This window comes from Artemia franciscana, chromosome 6 (genome assembly GCF_032884065.1).
Source record: "Artemia franciscana chromosome 6, ASM3288406v1, whole genome shotgun sequence".
NCBI classification, from domain to species: domain Eukaryota; kingdom Metazoa; phylum Arthropoda; class Branchiopoda; order Anostraca; family Artemiidae; genus Artemia; species Artemia franciscana.
Genome location: NC_088868.1, coordinates 36,175,214 through 36,183,294, shown reverse-complemented (window position 1 = coordinate 36,183,294; position 8,081 = coordinate 36,175,214).

Here is an 8,081-nt window from a genome sequence, read left to right as displayed (position 1 = left end):
TCTCAAAATTTTGATCGGATGAATTTTGAAAAAAAATGAGCGTGTGAAGAGGCCTAGTTACCCTCCATTTTTTCGGTCACTTAAAAAGGGCGCTAGAACTTTTAATTTCCGTTCGAATGAGCCCTCTTGCGATATTCTAGGACAGCTGGGTCAATATAATGATCCCTGAAAAAAAAGCATCCACGATCTTTCTTCTGGCAAAAAAATCCAGGTTTTTGCAGATAGGAGCTTGAAACCTCTATAGTAGGGTTCTCTAATATGCTGAATCTGATGGTACAATTTTCATCAAGATTATATACCTTTAAGGGGGTGCTTCTCTTTTTTGATAAAACAACGCAAATTTTCTCAGGCTCATAACTTTTGATGGATAAGAATAAACTTGATGAAACTTATATATTTGAATTCAACATAAAAATCTGATTCTTTTGATGTATCTACTGGTATGAAAATTAGAGTTTTCAGAGTCTCGGTTACTATTGAGCTGGGTGGCTCCTTACTTACAGTTCGTTACCAGTGTTCGAACTGTTTGATAGTTGTCTTTGGGAATCAACCGATTGCTAATGTTTCAGTTAGACAGAAGAAAAGTGTTTTCAAATTTGGCTAACCCTCTTTTATTTTCACGGTTCAAGGTGGCAACACTGACGAAAATATGGTACTGTTCCGATGTTTCATAATTGTGACGCAGCCGAAATAAAATCCGTAGAAAATTGCGGAATTCAACCCTTGATAGACCTAAAATGGGTCAAAGGCGCAATGAATGTTTTTATTTTCGTGCCTCTGTTACATTAGTATAAATTTTATATTAGTAATATTACTATATTTTTACATATTTATATTAGTTTGTGGTCTTTTACTGTTTTAGGTAATGAGCTTTGTCATATAATAAGTGATACTGGCAACTTTATAGATGTTACAGCCAAAGCCCAACAGGTTGACAAGTCATTCAACAGAGATCAGAAGAAACTTGACAGCAAAAAAACAGGAAATTGAATCATAGATTAAGGATACTCGCGAGTTTGTCGTTGCCTGTCAAAACAACCAAAACTGGATACATGATTATGATTCAGTTATCAAAGAGACGTTAGAAGTATCAGCAGACCCAGACACGTTGAAGCAGCAGGTGACTGACTTTGAGCCAATTTATAAGGAGGTTATGAACAAGGAGCATGAGGTTGTGATGATGCTTGACGAATGTCAGTATTTACTGCAGAACTCGAAAAGAAGTGACGCCAAACAACAATTGAAGCTGCTCGAGAAGATCAGAGCAGAGTGGGAGAAAGTCAAGAGCACCACAACTGAAAAGAAAACGTGATTAGAAAAAGCTCATGAAATGTGTAAGAAATAATGCAGTTAAAGCCTGGCATCTTAAAGAAACAGGAGCTAGAAAAGCAAATTCGCGGGTTGGTTTCATGCTGAAATGATATTTCAAGACAGCGCTGGTTATGATGGAACTAAAAGTTTACGCAAATCCTTCCTAGCAATATGCGATATCCACAAAGAAGGTGTCACAGAGGACGTGGGAGTGGTTAAACAAAAATGGAAGGGGTTTAATGCAGCTGTACAGGAGCGGTCTCAGATCCTTGGCGATCTTCTATTAAGACTTGGTAAGCTACTTTCTACTATTACAGTCTAAATTTTAGGGAACTTTTTTGTGAAAGCTACATACGCTTTGTTTTATTGATAATATAGAATAGTCAAGGATTTTGCGCTTGTTTTGCAAACGCGCCATTGAATTTGCCAACGATTTTAACCAATGATTTCGCAAGCACCATTAGGTAAATTCTAAAGACCTTGTACTGCTCTAGTCCATTGAAGCTTGTTAAATATGTAGTTACACATTTTAAATTATTATATTATTCATGTATTACAGTAGACCTTGTTCCGCTTATCACCCGTAAAGAAATATGGATGTTTTTCTTTGTAATTGCAAAAGCAGAATAATTTAATGTTTATTTTTGAGTAATCTTAACAAGCCTCAAGAAAAGATGCATGGAAATAAATGTACGGAAGACCAATTTTATTTGATAGTCTTAAAATTTCCAATGTCCGTGACGACACAGATTCGAGTTCTATTGTCGCTGGTTATTTTGGTTTGGAACAGGGGTCAGTGGCGTGACTCTGTAAGCTCAGCCAGAGTAGACCCAGTTCTAAATAAGTACCTGAAGAGATCTGGGGAAGGTAAACAGGAAGGATGTGTGACAGTTTGGGATGGTAGGACCCCAACCCCCCTTTGTGCTTCCTGGTGGAAAGGCTAAGAAACGAAGTTCATCAGCCCTGGTAAGGACTGTAAATTCCAATGCCGTATTTTTTACCTTAACATTAATAAGAAGTGCATAGAAATTGGAAAACATTTAGAATCACATTTTGACTGACATTAGCAGTAGTAGGTCTTTATTTATGTGTACTACTCCAGGGGCACACGAGAAGGTTACATACATTATCGTTAATGAGCCCCCCCCTCAGCTCATAGTTGCAGATTGGTACGATTAAAGGAGTAAACTTGCGGGACACTCTACACCATTTACCGTGGAACAGGAGTTAAGTCAAGTAAAAGCACCCGAAAAGTCAATATATCTAACTTGAAAACCAAATCTCTTGAAAGTGACTCTCGGATAAAAGGAATTCAACAACAAAAGAGAGAATAATGAGGACTTTTTTCCCAAGACAGTGAACCAACAAAACCTATTTGAATATTTCGGCGCTATATCTAAGGGCCGTCTTCAGCAAAGAAAAAATAAAAAACAATAAAACACTTACAATAAAAGTTCTAAGTTAAAAATCCATTTGTTTTTATTTTATAATAGCCGTGGCATCATTACTTCTTAACGAAAAGTTCAGCCAAGACTGTCTGATAAAAGCTAACATTTTGCAAGATAAAAAGGTTCATTCATTTCACTAACTGTATTTATTAAAAATTGAATGATTTCTTATTGCGATATTTGCCTTCTGTGCAGCTAATCTGATAGTTCTTTTGATATTGGGCTTGTTTTTGTTCGTTCCTATTTAGTTTTATTTTGAATTAGATTATTTTCTATAATTAATTTTGTGTACATAGGGTTGAGTGTGTATTCACCCAATTCTCTATTTAGGGATGTGTTATTATTTAAGTTTCGTTTGATTTCGATTGCCTAACGGACAGTTTGTTTGATTCCTAGGTCATTGCTAATTAGAATTCTTTCGTCAAATAGAACATAATGGTCTGGATTTTCAAAAATATGATTACTTAAAGCTAAATCGAAAGATATGGAGTTATTTTTAGATTTTAATGCTTTTTCAATACTTTCCTCGTGTTGCTGCAATCTTGTTCCTAAATTTTGGTGGGTTCGACCAATGTAATAATTTCCACAACCACACGGAATTTGATACACCCCTCGTAGACGAGTAATTGGGGTTTTATCCTTACCAAAATTGACAAGATTCATTATACTTAAATTGCTTGTGAATGCAACACGTAAATGTCGAGGAGGATTGACCGCTTGGGCAGCCATTACTGACCTCAATCAGTCCAATCTCGGCAGGGTACCCCAAAGAATACTCCGCCTCACAGTCACGCACTAGCCAAAATGGCCAGTGGCTACAAGTTGACTGACATTAGCAGTAGTAGGTCTTTATTTTTGTCTACTACTCCAGGGGCACACGAGAAGGTTGCCTCCCACCCTCCCGCCAAGGGGTTGATAAATTCATCCCTCCCATAAAGGTTGATAAATTGATCGGTTTTCAAGCTAGTTGAGAAGGGAATGTTGTACTAAGATTAACATTTTTGTATTTGCTTTTAATTTCATTACATTCCTCCCCCTTCCTATTGCTTGGGCACAGTCCTTTATCAAATGTTAAGTTTCTTGAGTTTTCTTCTTTTTTTTCCTCATTTATGAGTCTAAGTAAATATTTTGCTGGTGCATTGTTCATTCATAAGAAGGAATAAACTAGACTGTAACCTAGAAAATGGATAAAAAACTTTAGCGTAAAGAATGAGGAGTTGACGAGGGTGCGAACCCCCTCATATGCGTAATAATTTCTGTTTGTTTTTAGTTTTAATGTTGCTCCTTACTTTCACTTGAAAAAATATGTTTTTTGTTTAATTTCTTACCGTTTTTTAAAATAATGCCTGGAAATCCAGCGCCTCTTCATGTAAAAATTCTCCCCTCATAAAAAACTCCTCCGTGGAAAGATCCTCGCACGTAACCCCTCCCCCCACCAGAAAAAATCGCCCTTGAAAACGACTGTATACTTCCCAATAACCAATACTATATGTGAACAATCGGCAAAGTTCGCAACTTGCAGCCCTTCCTCCGGGGACTGTGAGGGATTAAGTCATCCTCAAAAACACAGTTGTTAGATTTTTGAACTATAGTTGATATAGACATAGTTGTTCAAAGTCATCCTCAAAGACATAGTTGTTTCCAATGTCGTGACGACACGGATTCGAGTTCTGTTGTCGCTGGTTATTTTGGTTTGGAACGGGGGTCAGTGGCGTGACTCTGTTAGCTCAGCCAGAGTCGACCCAGTTCTAAATAAGTACCTGAAGAAATCTGGGGAAGGTAAACAGGAAGGATGTGTGACAGTTTAGGATGGTAGGCCCCCAAACCCCCCTTGGCGCTTCCTGGTGGAAGGGCTAAGAAAGGAAGTTCATCACCCCTGGTAAGGACTGTAAATCCCAATGCCGTATTTTTTACCTTAACATTAATAAAAAGTGCATAGAAATTGGAGAACATTTAGAATCGGGTTAGGGGGTATCCTGTGTCCCATTCCTCCCTCCTTTCCTGCTTACGTCCCTGGTTTCACACATCATTAATTTGTGTCTAGTAATACTAGGTGTGTTATAGTTTTTCATTGAAGCTAAAGCTTGTTCATATTTATCTGTAAAAGTAAATAATATTTATCTGTGGTCTCTACTCTAGCTGAACCAAATTTACATCTAAATGTAAATAAAGCTACTTTCTACTATTACAGTCTAAATTTTAGGGAACTTTGTTGTGAAAGCTACATACTAGTATAGTCTTAATAGATAGTCTTAAAATTTCCAATGTCCGTGACGACACGAATTCGAGTTCTATTGTCACTGGTTATTTTGGTTTGGAACACGGGTCGGTGGCGTGACTCTGTAAGCTCAGCCAGAGTCGACCGAGTTCTAAATAAGTACCTGGAGAAATCTGGGGAAGGTAAACAGGAAAAATGTGTGACAGTTTAGGATGGTAGGCCCCCCAAACCCCCCTTTGCACTTCCTGGTGGAAGGGCTAAGAAACGAAGTTCATCACCCCTGGTAAGGACTGTAAATTCCAATGCCGTATTTTTTACCTTAACATTAATAAAAAGTGCATAGAAATTGGAAAACATTTAGAATCACATTTTGACTGACATTAGCAGTAGTAGGTCTTTATTTATGTCTACTACTCCAGGGGCACACGAGAAGGTTGCCTACCGCCCTCCTGCCAAGGGGTTGATAAATTGATCCCTCCCATAAAGGTTGATAAATTGATCTGTTTCCAAGGTAGTTGAGAAGGAAATGTTGTACTAAGATTAAAATTTTTGTATTCTCTTTTAGTTTCATTACATTCCCCCGCCCCCTTCCTATTGCTTGGGCACAGTCCTTTATCAAATTTTAAGTTTGCTGATTTTTCTTCTTTTTTTTCCTCATTTATGAGTCTAAGTAAATATTTTGCTGGTCCATTGTTTATTTCATAAGAAGGAATAAACTAGACTCTAACCTAGAAAATGGATAAAGAGACAATATATCCCTCGTAACCTTAGGTATAAATATTTATTCTAAAATAAATAATCATCATCTACATATGTTTTTATTTTTATTTTTTTACTATGTTTGTTGTTTCTCAGAGCCAACCCTCAAACCATCCCTGGGGGGAGGAGTCTCATCCCTCAGCAAAATATCTTCAAAGAATGCCACTCCAACTCGTCTTTGAGAGTGATATACAGTAGTGAGGTTTTAAAAGTATCACTTTTCATTGCAGATGGAAACGATAAAAGGAATGCTTTCGATAATACAAACAAATAATACTAGAATGTCTTAAACAACAATTATGAACACTGAAACTACAAAAGTATATTATATGACAAAAAATAAAGGTTTTGTGTGTTAAGCGTCTTATTAGAAGAAAAAAATAAAATAAAAGTGAAAAATTTTTATAGCTATTAGTCTAATGAAAATATTGTGATTTCAAGAAAAGTAAAATGTACAAAAATAAATAAATACAAGTATATAATATTTTATGAACATTCAAGTTATTTACCGAAAGTTATTAGCTTAAATTTAAAAGAAAAAAAAAAGCAAAAATGCAAGTTCGTAGCATTTATGAAACTTGTGGATTACCTACCGAAAGCTATTAGTCCTGTGAAATTTTTGTAATGATAATAAAAATGTATGGCTGAGTGCAATATATCTATGTATGTCTAATTTACTTTTTTCATGTTTGCATTTTGTTGTTTTTTTTTTACCGCGGCGCATGTAAATTATGTGCTGGAATATTTGTCAACAGTATCAAAACAACCTATCCACAGAAACAGGTATATCTTTACCTTTTTGGTCCTATTTGGTTCATTTTTTGTCATTTTCACTTGATTTGGAAAAAATGGCTCCAACTTTCCCCCCCTTCCCAAAGACTTTGACAAGGTTACGCCATTGTATTCGTATAAATGAAAACCTGGTCAATTTCAATGAAGCCCCAAATAAGGGATTAAATCAATTAATTATTATTTGACTCGCAATCTTTGCACCTATGAAAAATTAGAAGTCCAAATCTCCTTGTCTAAATTAAGTCCCAAAAGAGTCCAAACTTGTTGCCATCTGAGGTGAGAAGACAGCTCGCACATCTCGAGCAACACTTTGGGCAACTCCGTATCCAAGCATCATCCTGTCTTCTGTTTTTGCTTGAAATATTATATTATACTTATCTAAAAACATAATAGTTTAGGAAGGAGGGCTTCTTCCTTTTATTTTATAGCGTTTTTGATTTCTATCTATATAAGTTTATAATTTTTTTCGTATTCGTGTAAATTTAATTACAACATTACAACCTCATATTTCATATTTTTGCATCTATTTTGCAACTCGTTAAGCATACGTCTTCTTCCTCCGTGGTCTATTCTGATTTGAGCTTCTTAAATTATACTGAACAATTCCTCGTTTGTATCTTAATACTGTATATTCGTTTCTCCTAGTTATAATGTTACAAATATCTTTTCTTTATGATCCAATTCATTCCAGTATCCGTTCCGGATAAGTCAGGGTATTGGAAATTTTTTTTAACAAAACGTTGCTATTATCATCAGACTTTGCATCAAACCTGACACAGGCTTTGCACAAGACTCTGCAAAGTTGACTGAATCCAGGTCAAGATAGGGATTTGATTTTTTATATTATTATTATAATAATTATATTATTAATTATTATTTGACTCGCAGTCTTTGTACCTATGAAAAATTAGAAGTCCAAATCTCCTTGTCTAAATTCAGTCCCAAAAGAGTCCAAACTAGTTGCCATCTGAGGTGAGAAGACAGCTCGCACATCTCGAGCAACACTTTGGGCAACTCCATATCCAAGCATCATCCTGTCTTCTGTTTGTGCTTGAAATATTATATTATACTTATCTAAAAACATAATAGTTTAGGAAGGAGGGCTTCTTCCTTTTATTTTATAGCGTTTTTTATTTCTATCTATATAAGTTTATAATTTTTTTCTATCATTTTATCAGTGTTATTAAAGCTTTACCGGTTCTCAATACTTTCATTTAATTTAATTATAAATTTATTCATTCTAAATTCGTTTTCATTTCACTATTTCTTATATTTTTACAAATACGGGAAAAGTTATATGGAAGCACTTTTTTATTAAATGGTTGGCTTGGATTCTTTTCTAGATAAGTCTATCGTCCCTTAAAAATTTTCCTTCCTTTATTTATTGTGCTTGTTAATTTACCGCTAAAATAAATCAATCTTAATGAAATTTCATTTTATTGTGTTTTTGCATCAATATTTTTCTGAATATCCCCCCATCCTCTGGCCTTCTGTATGCAACTCGATATAATTACACTTTTAGGCCGAGGGTTCTCAAAGAAACTATTCAATTA